Consider the following 15,076-nt stretch of genomic DNA (forward strand, 5'->3'; position numbering starts at 1 on the left):
CATATGCACAGTTCTTTTTGTTTTGCAAGACATACAGGAGAGAAAAGTCTTCGTCCTTGCTCCCTGGAGTCACCTGTTCTGGGGTCTCCTGGGTCTTGAAGTTGCCGTAGCTGTCGGTCATGCTGATACCTGCCTGTGTCCCTAGGAAGCTTCCAGCACAGATGCTGGTGCCATTCATTGATACATGCACCGAGGACACTGTTCATTGACTGCCGCCGAGTCTCCTCATTGAAGTCCTGGGCGCACTGATGAGCTGACTGAGCCCTCCGCAGGCCGAAGCTCTGCTCTGTACATCGCCAGAGAAAGGGAATCCCCTTCCTGACCTCCTTCAACCCTTCCTGTGTGGTCCTTGGTTGTGCCTGTTCCCAAAATGATGTTTTGTTTTGATTTATTTTGTTTTGGACTCAACTTTTCCAGAGTTCTGGTATGAGTTTAGACCTCCTCTTTCATTTCACTGAGTCCATTGTCGTTAAATCCCTCGTTTGAGACCTAATCTTCAATTTCCCTTGCACAGTTTTCTTTCCAAGAAGCTCTTAACCTCTCATGGAAACAGACACATAGTTATTTCTAGGTCCTAGGTGTTCTAGTTGTGCCAGATTTCCTGAATCTACAGGTGGACACACTGTTATTTCAAGCGATGGTCATTCTCATGTTACTTCTATATTTTCGGCATCTTAAGTTTCTCAACAGATACCTTTACAAAAGGTTTTTCAATAATGTGGTTATATGCAGATTCCTAAAATTCCATGTTTGATTCCAGAATTTTCATCTAGTGCTTATGAGGTGATCTAGAAACAATATATCTGATTAAACTAGCCATCCTCATCTTGTTCATCCCTTTAAACACTGATAAATAGTTCATTAGTAAAGAAATGTAATTACCTTGGGATATATTATATGAGTTGCTATATGTATAAAATTTGGTATAAATTCGTAATTTAAATAAAATGACAGTAAAGTTCACCAAGAGACAAAGCAGCATTTTCCATACTAAGCAGAGTGAGTCTAGTCTTTGCTTGCCTTCTGAAGAATGGCCACATGACTTAAAAGGACAGTTGGATTTAGAATAAGAAGGCCTGGTGCTCACTTTGGCAGCATATATACTAGAATAAGAAGGCCTGGTTATGAGCTCTGATTTTGCTACTTATTTTTTGTCCTTTAAGGTTTTTGGATTTCAGTTTCCTTGTCTATGAAATAGGGAAAAACTACCTGGCCAGGCTAGTAATTAAAAAAAAAAAAAATGCATCTTGACATTTATTGGGTGCATACTATATTCCAGGCAATGTGCTAAGAATTTTAGAAGCTCTATCTCAAACCCCACAACAACCCTCCAAGGAAGGTACCAAAAAATGACCTAGCACACAAAACCCTACACATGGGTGTTTATAGCAGCTTTATTCAAAACTGCCCAAACTTGGAGGCAATGTAGATATCCTTTTAGTACGGGAACAGATAAATAAATAAATAAATTGTGGTAATTCCAGACAACAGAATATTATTCAAGGTTAAAAAGAAATGAGAAAAAGCCATGGAAAGACATGGAGGAAACTTAAATTCTTATTACCAACCAAGTGAAAGAAGCCAATCGGAGAAGAGTACATACCCTATGAATGCAACTATATGGCATTCTGAAAAAGGCAAAACTATAGAGACAGTAAAAAAAATCAGGGATGGCCGGGGTTTAGGGAAAAGGAAGGGATGAATGGATGGAGCACAGAGGATTTTCAGAGCAGTGAAAATATCTTATTATACATTTGCCCAAACCTACAGAATGGGCAACACCAAAAGTGAACCCTCACGTACGCTATGAAGTTAGGTGATTAAGACATGTCCATATAGTTTCATCAATTGTAACAAGTATACTGGTCCAGTGGAGGATATTGATAATGGGGTAGATTAGCCTGTGTGGAGGCAGGAGGCATATAGGAAACCTCTACACCTTCTACTCAATTTTTCTGAGAACCTAGAATTGCTCTAAAAAAAAAAAAAAAAGTCTTAAAAAAATACTGACCTTGATAGTGATTAAATAACTAGCCCAATGTCATCTAGCTATTAAGTGGAATAACTAGGCTTCAGATTTAGACCGTCTGACTCCAAATTGCTGCACTTAACTGGTGTGCTATATGGGAGAGAATGTTCAAATGTCCATGAGTGGTATCAACTCTGAAATCACTATGGTTACTTTTCTCTGAAATAGGTGGTTGAACCTAGTCATTTCTCAAAAAAAAAGCACAACTGCATTCTTTGTAACTGACAACTGATACCATTTCCTAGACACACATGGTGATTTTAAAATTTCAAAATCTTGGAAACTAGTCCAACAATGTAACATTTTATTCAAATACCATTGCTCACCATCATTTTAATGTCTTTGTATCCCTTTATAGATTTTCACATATTTATAAAGTTATAAAGTATACAGCTTGGCATTATGCTTATTTCACTGAGTATTTTGCACTTGTTTTAGTCTTGTATTCTTTCAAAAGATATTATTGAGCTTCTAATGTAAGCCAGGCATTGTGTAGATTCTGTGAATCATCAGGAAGCAAAATAGCCAGCATCCCTGCTTTCTTAAATAATGCCTTCTAATAAGGAGAGAATATTGTACATCTATGAGGGAAAGTGCTGAGGAAAAACAAATAAAGAAAGCGGGGTCAGGATGCAGACAGCTACAGGAAAGATGGTATTTTAAAACTGTCTGATTAAGGAAGGCATCTCTGAAAAGGTAGTGTTCAAGGAGAGACCTGAGTGAAATGAGAGTGTGAGCCCTGCATATACCTCAGGGAGAGTGTTCCTAACAGTAATACAGTACATACAAAGGCCATGAGGTCACAGGGAGCTTGCTGTGTTTGAAAAGCAGCAAGGAGACCAGAATGGAAGGAGTGAAATGAGTTGGGGGGGGGGGTGAAAGACAGAGGCTGGAATGGGGGGAAGGCATGAAGAGAGGATGCTGTTAGGGAGATCAGGTGGGGCCTTTGGAGGGTTTTCTAGGAAAGTACTGACATGATCTAATTTATGGCTTAAAAAATTAATCTGGCTTTGTGCAGAAGATAAACTACAGAGGGTAGAGTGGAAGCAGAGAGCCCAGTTAGGATGCTATTGTCATAACACAAGTGCAAGTGATGGGAGTTAGGGTGGTAATGGTGGAGGTCATGAGAAATGGTCTTCTGAATGTTGTTCAAAGGTAGAGCGGATTGGATTTGCCAGCTCTTGTAGCTCATGGGAGAAAGAAAGGAGGTAAAAGTGATGCCTGATTTTTTAACCCAAGCACACAGAAGATTGAAGTTGTTAGTTATGGAGAGGAAGAAAATTAGAGAAGGAGCAGATCTGTGGTGGAGGTAGGGTAGGAATCATGAGTTCAGTGTAGAAAAGATCCAGTTAGTCGCTGTGCTGGTCTTAGTCTCTCAATAATCAAGGTTGTGGTTGAACTGGCCCTTGTGATCCTTATTATGATTGCAAGATGCTCTACAGTGACAACCATCAGGAAAGTTTGAAAAAATAAAAGTTTATTACTTATAGGACCTGGAAATTGTACAGCACACGTGGGACCACACAGCAAGCTTATGGGGAGAGAGAAAAAGAGCGTGGGCCTAGAGCTCTGCCTTTGTGGGTAGGGGTAGGATGGTGGCCCAGGGTCTTATGACTTACTCTTTATTGATAAACTTAAAAATTAAAAATGGGAAGAGAAAAAGCAAGTGACCCAGATGGTCAGTGGTTGAAATCAACCCAAGATCTCTCCGACAAAGGAGTCTCAGTAAAGGGGAGGCAGCACCATTCTTTTTCTAATGGATGTGGCTGGCAATGTGTTTTTTGGAGCTTGCCGCCTTAGAAGTGGGTGCCCTTTTGAAATGGATGCATTGGCAATCAAAGCTCAAGTCAGACACTTGTATTACAAAAAATAAAAAAAATAAAAACAAAAACAGGGACGCCTGGGTGGCTCCGTGGGTTAAAGCCTCTGCCTTCGGCTCAGGTCATGATCCCAGGATCCTAGGATTGAGCCCCACATCAGAGTCTCTGCTGAGCAGAGAGCCTGCTTCCTCCCCTCCCTCTTCCTGCCTCTCTGCCTATTTTTTATCTCCTTCAAATAAATAAATAAAATCTTTTTAAAAAATAAAAACAAAAACAAAAACAAAACCCAACAACTGTCAGGGTTTATGCTCCCATCATCCAAGTGGGTATGTCAAGTACACAACTGGATATACAAGTCCTCTGAGAGTGAGGCCCAAATTAATTTGAGACTGCAGTTTAGGAAAAAGAAAGGGGTGAAGAACTGAGCACATAACCCTTCAACGTAGGGAAGTCAGGAAGATTGGAAAAGGAGTGACTGCCGAACGAGAGGCAGAACAGAAGACGTGGCCTCCTGGAAAGGAAGCCTGGTAAGGAAAGTATCAAGGGAGAGAGAAGGAGTCATCTATGGCAAAGGCTGCTGAGAGGTGGAGCACGAAGCCTGAGACTTGACCCCTGGACGCAGTGATGACGGTTTAGCGTCACAGGAGCTGATACAGAGACAACGGCAGGTGGAACGGAGGAACTGGAAACAACGAATACGACAACTCTTGAGACCTTTGTTTGAGAGGAGACTAAGGAAAAGGGACGGTGGCCAGCCAAGGAGATCTTTTGGTTTGTTCGGCCTGTAATATGAGAAATATTGCAGCACATTTGAAGGCAAATTAGAAAGACCCACTAGAGAGGGTCGACTAAGGATGCAGGACAAAGGGAGAGAATTACACAGTTCACCTCCTGTTGATGCACCATAACGAACTTACCTACTTTGCACTGATGTTCATTTAAGCGGCTCCTGACTTTTTATGTAATGTTTCAAAGAAAGTCCTGGCGTCTATTTATTTTTAATTCATTGGAACCACTTCCTTAAGATAAATATGCATGAGGGGATTACTAGATCAAACATCATGAACATTTTTTAAGACTCTTGACGGTGGGCTATTCTTTAAAAAATCAACTTACCATGTCACCAGTAATGTATAAATGATTAAGTTTTATTACAACCTGCTAGCTGTGCCATGTATCTTGAGGCCATAGTTCATGAAATCCCTACAACATTTCAACTACCCTTTTTCTAACAGACTGATGGCTCCTTAAAGACAGAGATCATGTCTTAATTATCTTTACTTCCTCCCATTTTTCAGACCAAATATTTCATTACTAATAGTAATTACAACAGCCATTTATTTGAAATTCCTCTGTGTTAAGTCATAACAGTGTGCATATGGTGAAGTGGAAAAAAAAATCACCAATTATAGTCAGACCAACCTGTATTTAAATGCCAGATTCATTATTTGGGCTTTACTTAAATCATTTTAAATTCCCCATTGGTAAAAACATTGATAATAATCCCTGCTTTCCAAGTTGTGATGAGTGTTGAAAGGAGATCTATTAAAAAAAAAAAATTTAAAAAAAAAAAAAAAGAAAGAAAGAAAGGAGATCTATAAAGTCCCTACTACAGAGGAGGAAAATTTTGGAGGAAATAGCAGACTTGTAGAAAAACTTTCTCATGAAAACACCTTGTAAACATCTCATTTTTAAAAGACAGAAAAAAATGAGAATCCTTCATGCAACACATCTTGTCTATAGTCCACAAAGTTCTCATGTTAGAGTTTTGTGCATCACTGTAAAATAAATCCCTATGAATTTCAATTCTAGTGAACTGTCGAAACAGCAAGCACCTGGGATGTCTCTTGGGAGGGCACAGGCTGCTACAGTAGACCTGGGATCAGCAATGACTCTAGAAATAGTACCAGGCAGTTACCTCCAGGTGGTGAAATGAGGCTTCATCTCAACACACAAGCTTAGAAATCTTGATCATTAGTCCAGCTTGCTATGGTGAGGAAAGAGCACAGAGAGCACAAATGGAAGTCGAACTCATCACAACACCCAGTCGGTTTCCAAACAGGTAAGTGAATCTTTCGTGACATTAACGGTGTGAGGTTAAGAGGGTAAATATTGAGATTTCTGCCTCTATCTGTTCGTGTGGCTGTACAGGAGTGAGTCAGCAGAGAATCTGTGTGATATCTAGGGAAATATCCTTAGCCTCAAAGTTGGAAACGGAAAGAAAATGCCGTGCAATTACTCAACATCTCTAAATAGTAGAGAGCCTACCACGACCACAAGAAGTTTCTTGTAAAATTTGTATCCATCCTAAAGAGAACGGAATACAAATATATCTACTGGGACAGAATGGAAAAATATATGAAAGACACTGAGTGGATATTTTCTTGGTTGTGGTTCATGTAGTTCTCAACTGACGGGGAAAAGATGACCTAGCTTGCATTTATGGTCACAAGAAAGAGAAAACAGTTAAGTAGAATAAGTCACTAAATCTAGATTTTTTTTAATTATAACTGCATCTTGGGGACCCTGCCTTTGCATGCAGACTTCACTAAAAGACTAGTCAGTATCTTCCATTATAATCGGATGTGGGGACCAATGAATGAAAGTTAGAGACATGAGACCTCCCAGGCCTAATTCCCAACTGGGAACCTCAGCTTTGTTGTTTTCCACCAGTAAACCAAGAACCTTATTATTAAAGCTTGACTGTCCTCATAAGAATTGTGGCTCTCATTAAGAATTATGTATGAATTCACGAGTTTATCTGTACCATGCTGTCTTGGGGTGAAAAACCTCACACAATATTTAGTTCACTTAAGTCTATTTCAAAACATAAGCATTGCATTTAGAATTTAGTTTGAGTGTTTAAAAATAATATAGTGGTTCTGGTGTTGGTACAGAGTTATGGATAATTCTGATTTTATCTGCGGTCTGTGGTGATGAATAACAAAGTAAAAAATAGTGCATCTGGTGTTTCAATTCATCTTAATAATAAAATTGGTCTAACTTCCTGTCTGATTCAATATTGCAGAAAACAGTCATCAAGATGGCCCAAATATATTATTTGATTCAAGAAGTCAGTCTCTATTTCCCATGAAATACAGGGTTGTCAGATTTTTTTTTTTAGCGTGTCTCCTGTGTGAAATATGAGCAGATAATAATGTCAAATGATGGCTTGACAATAATTTCAAAGCAGGATCTAGGATTTAGAAGCAAGATTTTAGACCAAAGAGAAACAACAGTTGTTAGGGCTTTTCTTTTAATGTCTAGTGCATAGGTACACTGTAATGTGAGGAGGACAAATGTGTTTAAATCTGTCATTTAGTAGACTTTAAAGCCTTAAAGAAAATGTGGCTTCTTAATTTTATATACCTACATATCTTCCCTGACAGATTCCACAATCTTTTTTTTTTTTAAGATTTTATTTATTTGACAGACAGAGATCACAAGTAGGCAGAGAGGCAGGCAGAGAGAGGGGGGGAAGCAGGCTCCCCGCTGAGCAGAAAGCCTGATGCGGGGCTCGATCCCAGCACCCCAAGATCATGACCTGAGCCGAAGGCAGAAGCTTTAACCCACTGAGCCACCCAGGTGCCCCCAGCTTCCACAATCTTAAGTTTATTTCTTAAATTGCTAGCATCGAGGGGCACGAGGGTAGCCTTTGGCTCAGGTCATGATCCCAGGGTTCTGGGATCGAGGCCTGCATCGGGTTCTTTGCTCAGCAGGGAGCCTGCTTCCCCCTCTATCCCTGCCTGCCTCTCTGCCTACTTGTGATCTCTGTCTGTCAAATAAATAAATAAAATGTTTAAAAAAAAATTGCTAGCATCGATTACTCAGGTGATAATTGGGGCTGGGTTGTGTTGTATGAAATTAGCCCTTTCTATATTTAGCTGCAGTGGGAGAAATAACTTACATATAGTCTCCTTTGTTTTACTGATCCATCCATGCAATCCTATTTAACAATTTAATCATTAGACCAGATATAGCAATCCTAATAAATAGCATGGCTCCAATCATGCTTAAAGAAAAAGAAAACAAGACGAAAAACAAGAGTATTATAGGAAATGCTAGGAAGAGATGACTGATGAAATTGGCTAGGTCATGCTGTGCCTCCAAGTTATGCCACAGAGAGCCTCACTCAGAATCTTTCTTCTCTAGAAATGAGATGGTTCTCGGGATGCTAAAAACTAAAATAACACATTGTGGAAAATTGTATGCTTTTTATTATTTTGCCATCTCTTCCTGCAGATGAAAAAACCACGAGAACATTGACTAAAATGTATCCCATGTTCTGTCTTTATTCATTTTTAGCTATGCAGAAAATTGTTAATTCCCACTGTGACAGAAGTATCAAGATTACCGAGAATAAAAGTTGAAAGGACACTAAATCATAGCGTTCCTATTTGCATCTCAAAAACACATGCCCATAAACCTCATTTCATTTTACCATGTTTCTTGACGAATTCTGTAGTTCACCAGAAGAGCAAAACACAGAATCCTATTGTAGTCATTGAAGTGAAACACGAACCACGGCGTGGGGGGGATGGAAATAAAAGACAATTTATAGCACCCTTCCGTGGTCATTAGCCTCCAAACCACCCTTGCAATCAGATCGCCACTTCAGAGCCCATGGGATCTCCCTGCTCCAGCGTCTTCGTGGGAAAACTCGAGAGTCCCCAAAGAATATATTCCTGTTGGTTGAATATGAGTGTGTAAGAATCAGAGGGCGCCATCTCCCTCTTTTACCCACATTGGGAATAAAGCACCCACGGTGGCCTGTGAGGATTGCTGATTTCTTCCTTTTTTTAAAGTAACATTTATATGTTGGATGGTTTGGGACATTATCAGTTGCTGACTAGCGAACACACAGCTTGGGGGATTATTATTTCACCCTTGCACATCTATTTCGCAGCGTCCCTAAATGCTACTTAGAAGTTTGGTCTCGGTCCTTACTGGAGAGAGTGGCCGGATGTCTCCTCTGTCCTTCTGGAAAAGCGGCAGGAGTGCTGCGGTCAAGGCTGTGATTACAGTTTTGTCCTCATGGCGGGCGGGATGTGCAAACCTGAATTTGTCTGACCTCGTTTTCCAGGCTTCGTGCGCCTGAGCTCCGAGCTTTTGTCCATACAGGGTTTCTGCCTGGCCCCAATTCCAGCCATTTTCGACTCAAGTACTTAAGCTTTTTGGCTTCTGTGTTCTGTCTCCAGCATGAGAAATGGGAAAGGAAGGGAGGGGAAGTAACATTACGTGGGGAGGCACCGAACGAGCACACAGAATGAGAATAATGGAGAAGTAGCGTTTGATGCAAGATAGAAAACATAATCAGGGGAGATGAATGTGGAAATTTCTGTTGACTTGGACATGTAACAATGAGACTTGAAAATTCTGTTAAAAGCAAGTAACTTGCTATTATGTTTGTTTACTGTACCCAGGATAATATCTGTGGTTAAATCGTGATTTTCCCCGGTCTCTAAGGAACTTTGTATTAAACCTCTGTTTTCTTCTATTTCATCCATAGATGTTTGTAACTTTTATAAAAAATATTTTTATAAGTACAAATAGACACAATTTCACAAGGTATAGGAATGATAATATCATAAAAGTATAGTGTTCGTGTATAATATATGGAAGCCTTATCTCCTCCAGTGAATTTGTACGTGAAAAAGTGAAGACTTTTACCAGCTCATGATTTTAAAAAATAGCTTATTATAAGGATGGGGGGGTTACTCCAAATTATATAGAATTTAAAGTCTTCAAAGCAGTGTATAAAATTTCTGAACTCTTAAATTTTAGGAGTCTTCTAAGGCAAAAGAGAGTTACTTTTTTTTTTTCCAACAAGAATGTTATTAGGGAATATGAAAGGGAACACTAATTAAGAGGTAATATTAAAATAGAGGAGACAGATTAATGAAATGAAGAAAAAACTAGGTTATAAAAAGCTTTTAAATTAGTAGGATAAAGACTTCTAATCTAAATCACTTAATTTGACTGTTTCAATATTAATATTTAATTTATAATAGACAGAAAAAAGAAAAGGATGATGAATATAAATTCTATATCCATAAAAATATAATTTAATTTAATTCAACATCTCTTAAGAGTCTTCTGTATGATTTGGGATTTGGGTTGACTGCTCACGTAGCCATGGTTTGCAAGGGTGAGGTAGGCAGAACATGGAAGCAGACATTCTAAAATCAAGGAATCTGTCCCCAAATGTGCCATTTTAACATTAAACCTCGAATATGTATATTCTCTCCAAAAGCTATACCGCTTTAGAAAAGCCAAATTGTTTTGACCATTGCTTTTTCTTCTGAGCAGATTTCCTGATTGACTTTGGCTAAAGCTCCATGATAGCTGAAACAATCAGTGGAAGTAAACACTGGAAATCCAATCATGCCACTTCTAAGTGTGTTGATAGTATTACTGTTTCAGGAAATAAATAAAGAACCTTCATTTGATCAACAAGGTGGCTACTCAATTTCCCCTTGTCCTGAGTATCCAGAGAAGCAGTTCATTTAATTAATGGGGCTTCCTGCTGATATATAGCAAATCCATATCTTTAAGCCAAATTTATGGAGTACCTTTTATCTGTTAGTTTTAGCTGTTTTTTGTCTGATAACTAATGAGATCCTCAGAAGCCCCATGAAGGGACGCAGGTAGCATCCCATTTAGCAGATAAAGAAACTGAGGCTCAGAGAGACCTAATCATTTGACCAAGACCCAGGATTAAATCCAAGTTTGTCTTAGTCTTTGACCCATACTCTTAACTATTATATTTTGGTGTTGCAGAGTTTTCTTATTTGGTATTTACTCATCTACCTGCAACTTCCAAACACACAAGCACAATTATTTTAAGTCATGTTCAGTCTTCCTAGTAATTAGCAAACAGAGCAGGCCAGAACTTTTAAATGTGTGAGCTCATAATTCAAGAAGCTCTTACATATTTCCCTTTTCCGCAAGGTCTTATGTTTCTAAACATGCAATTACTGTACTTTTTCTCACTCCCTACCAGTACACATTTAGCTCCTTCATGAATCGTTCCCTTGATGGGCTCATCAGTTGCTGGGGCCGCCCAGAGCTTCAGCAGAGCAAGGATGCCAGAAATTCAGAAAGCTGGTGTTGCTGTGGTTTTCAGAATGTCTCAAAACATTCGTCTGATCAAAACTCTAGTATTGTCATTTCATGTGTGAAAGGGGTAGCTCATCCCAGTGTAGGGTCTTAGGAAGCAAGATTAAGTCATCTGACCTGCTGTGGTAGTACAAAGGTCAAAGTTCTTGCCATCTGGAGGGGAAAAAAAGGCTTAGTCTATGAACCATTCTGTCTTTCTCCTTTTGTTCTCAACAAAAACTGGTCCTAGTCTTCTGCCTTTTTCAGAATATACTCACTTCTTAACCCCCTAAATACTCAGTATACACTGAGAACATGCTGATTTTACTTTATGAGTATCAATGTTTACTAACCCTTAAAACTCAAGTTAAATGATCCTTCAGAATAAATGAAAGTCTGTGGAATTGTACGTCGTGCACCCATATTTCTACACAGATTTTACTTATTTGAGAGAGAGTACATATGCAGGTGGAGGGGCAGAGGGAGACACAGACTCTCTGCTAAACAAAGAGCCCAATGAGGGGCTCATTCCTAGGACCCCAGAATCATAACCTGACCCAAAGGCAGACGTTAGACTGACTGAACCATCCAGGCAACCTAGCCATGTACTTTTTTTTTTTTTTTTAAGATTATTTATTTATTTATTTATTTGACAGAGAGAGACGACAAGTAGGCAGAGGCAGGCAGAGTGAGAAGGGGAAGCAGGCTCCCCGCTGAGCAGAAAGCCCGATGTGGGGCTGGATCCCAGGACCCTAGGATCATGACCTGAGCCGAAGGCAGAGGCTTAACCCACTTAGCCACCCAGGTACCCCTCAGACATGTACTTTTAAATGAGTTCCAACAAAGATTCATTTAGCCTAATTCACTGTGGACCACATTTTGAGAACCACTACTTAACGCCCACCAAATACTCCTCATCAACAAATCCCATAGCCTTTTATTGGTCCACATTTTTCTTAATCTCCCGCAACATCTGGCAATGTTGACAAACCACTTTTGGAACTCTACTCCTGACTTCCGTTAACACCATATTCTTGATGTTCCTCTGACCCTTCTCTGTGGATAGCCTTACTGAAATCAAGTTAACCAACAAGAAAAGTTTTAGAGCCTTTTGCCTTTTTCAGGGGTCAGGGGCCGGTGGGGGAGCATGTAATATTTGACTTTGTAGTGTCATGTGTTGGTGTTAAGGACCCCAAAAATAGCATCCTTCTCCCTTCCTGAGAAAGACAGAGGAAGCAGCATGTAGAGATAAAAATGTAACTTTACTGTTGACTTGACTGCTGGAGATAAGACTTAGGAGCATGATAACAATATACTTCCATAACTGCCTCTCCCTCTTAGGCAAATTTACCCACTAGCCACAGGAATACCAACCAAGTGTGGCCTTCTCGAAACGGACAGAGCCTTTATAACTTGCTTTACCAGTTGCAAAGAGAAGACCAGATGTTATGCTCTTTACAGACAAGCAGACCCCAGAAGGAAAGCGCAGAGCCCACATGCCCCAGTGTCTCATTCCAAATACACCAATTACACAAGCCACTTTCCCTCCCCTGGGGAAACTGTGGAGGGGAGGAATTCAGGGATAAACTGTATTTGGACTGCCACCACAAAGAATAAAGCATCAGGGTTGGGGAATAAGTGTTTCCTCGTAACATCAGGGGGAAAAGAAAGCCATAGAAATGTGACAGTTATAGCATCAGATTAAAATGGATAAAAATTTGGATGATACATATGGGTATATCTAATATGTACATTTATTATATTATATTATATTATATTATATTATATTATATTGCTTATGTATCAGAAAAAAGCTAACACTAAAAACACCACAATTTTTATTTCAGGGTAATGGGATAAACCGCTATGGAGAATATTCACTTCTCTTTCTAATTCTTTGTATTTTCTAAACCTTCTATCATGAGTATATTTAATTTTTATCATTAGAAAGATAAACTTTAAACTCTCAAATTAGCCACAAGAAATAGACACTAACACTGATTAAGTTTGAATTCCATTTACAACCAATATAGCACACAATTCTGAAAAATTATATTGATTTTGCCTATTAGAAGTAAGCTTCAGAAAGTTGATAAGATGAGGGGTGCCTGGGTGGCTCAGTTGGTTAAGCATCTGACTCTTGGTTGCGACTCGGGTCGTGATCTCGGGAACCTGAGATCAAGCCCTGCACTGGGCTGGGTGCTCAGCAGGGAGTCTGCTTGTCCCTCTCCCTCTGCTCCTCCCCAGCCCTCTCTCTCTCTCTCTCTCTCTCTTGCTTCCATAAATAAATAAATAATCTTAAAAAAAAAAAACTCATTTTTTTCCCTCCTGCATGGTGGAGTGGTCAAACTATCAGAGACATATTAATTACGAATGAAATATACATCGTGTTAAATTGAATCTGTGTGGTTGTGAATGAGTAGGCATTTCAGGTGAACTGTTTAACCAAATGTAATCTTCTCAAGAGTAATGTCCTGGTTTTGTAACCCTTTCTATGCCTACCATGGAACTCAGATTCCTTCAGTAACAGCACAGCGTTGCTGATGATGATTCACGAATTCCTTCATTCCACAAAAGATATTTTCAATACCAACCATGTGCCAGGCACCCTTCTAGGTTCTGGGGATATAGCAGAGAACCAGGTCCCACACCAGGGGAGCTCCTGTTTTAGCAAGGGAAGGAATAAAAGAAACAAGAGACTATCAGATAGTGGTAAGTGGGAAATAAGTCACAGTGATGTGATAGGGAGTGCCTGGGTGGGGAAGGCCTCCCTGAGGGGTGGCATTTTAACTGGAAGCGGCACAAGGAGAAGGAACCCGCGTACAGTGATATCAAACAGCTCTCCAGGGGGCAGGCCATGAGGTAAAAATGAGAGCAGCTTGTTTGAGGAACTGGAGAAAGGATAGGGTGGCTTGAGGGAGGGATATGAGATGAGGCTCAGAACAAACAGGAACCAGATAAAGTAGGGCCTTAGAGGCCCTAATTGAATTTAACTCTAGTGTGATAGAAAGTTGGGAGTATTTTTTTTTTAGGATTTTATTTATTTATTCAACAGACAGAGATCACAAGTAGGCAGAGAGGCAGGCAGAGAGAGAGAGGGGGAAGCAGGCTCTCTGCTCAGCAGGGAGTCCGATGTGGGGCTCGATCCCAGGACCCCGGGATCATGACCGGAGCAGAAGGCAGAGACTTTAACCCACTGAGCCATCCAGGCGCCCCAGAAAGTTGGAAGTATTTTAAGAGGGAAAGAGAAGCTGAACTCTTTGGGAAAAATCGATTTAAAAATGGATACAAAAAACTGAGAGAAGTTTTGTGTCACTTCTTGTCTGAAGCAGTGAAGAGAGAACGTATCTTGTCACAAAGAGTGGGCTGGCAGAACTCAGAAGGTACAAGAAGACAACAATAAAACGCACATTACAGATATCAAAACCACATTAGAAACAAAAGAAGTAGAACAGGTTCTGCTGAAGACATAGGCCCGAGAAAGTTTCAATTGAATAAAGACGCGTCCGTGGTTAGAGAAAATAAGTACACAAAATAAAGAGGTTAGAGACAAAGACAAAGACTAGATAACTGCACAGTTGTTGCCCTTGAAGATGAGCCAAAAAATAAGTAGAAGAGAAAGCATTCCAGTGTAGAATAGGAGAAAGCAGAGAATTTGGAATCCGTAGACTTCAGGGCACAGCGCTGCAGGAACTATCAACCCAAGGAAATGTCCTGATGAAGTTTTTTAACTTTAAAAAAAAAAAAAAAGGTAGAGACTCCTGTGAGATTTCAGACAGAAACATCGGGTTAGCTACAGGACAGGCTAGCCTCAAGCCATTGTCACTTGACAATCTAACCTCTAGACAAAATGAGGAGGCTCCTTGCTAATAATGTGAAGACAGAGACCCCGGGGAGCAATGAGCACAAAAAGTTAGAGATAGGGTGGATTCCTCTTAAGGCATCTCTCCAGTAAGACAGATGACCATTTGACCTTCCCCATCCAAATGGGGCTCCTGGGCGTGGTCCTGACTTACTGGGGTTGATCAGATGGCAGACCAGGCTGCATTATATCAAGATAAGTACAACATTTGGAAACCTGCCGCCCTCCCAGGCAAAGATAATCCAACTGTTCTTTAAAAATAAATTG

The 15,076-nt window shown here is 40.0% G+C and overlaps 1 protein-coding gene across 2 annotated transcripts in view; it reads left to right on the plus strand.

Annotated features, from left to right (window-relative positions):
* Positions 1-15,076, plus strand: part of PTPRR (protein tyrosine phosphatase receptor type R) — a 238,349-nt gene that overhangs the window by 109,316 nt on the left and 113,957 nt on the right. Inside the window, exon 1 of one of the 2 annotated variants that reach the window (XM_032347036.1) lies at positions 5,715-5,911. The exons of the other annotated variant lie outside the window; for it this stretch is intronic. The gene's annotated coding sequence lies outside the window, so the exon portion shown is untranslated. Of the gene's footprint in view, positions 1-5,714; positions 5,912-15,076 lie in introns of those variants that run through there. 2 annotated transcript variants of the gene reach the window in all.

The sequence above is a fragment of the Mustela erminea genome, chromosome 6 (genome assembly GCF_009829155.1).
Source record: "Mustela erminea isolate mMusErm1 chromosome 6, mMusErm1.Pri, whole genome shotgun sequence".
Taxonomy (NCBI): domain Eukaryota; kingdom Metazoa; phylum Chordata; class Mammalia; order Carnivora; family Mustelidae; genus Mustela; species Mustela erminea.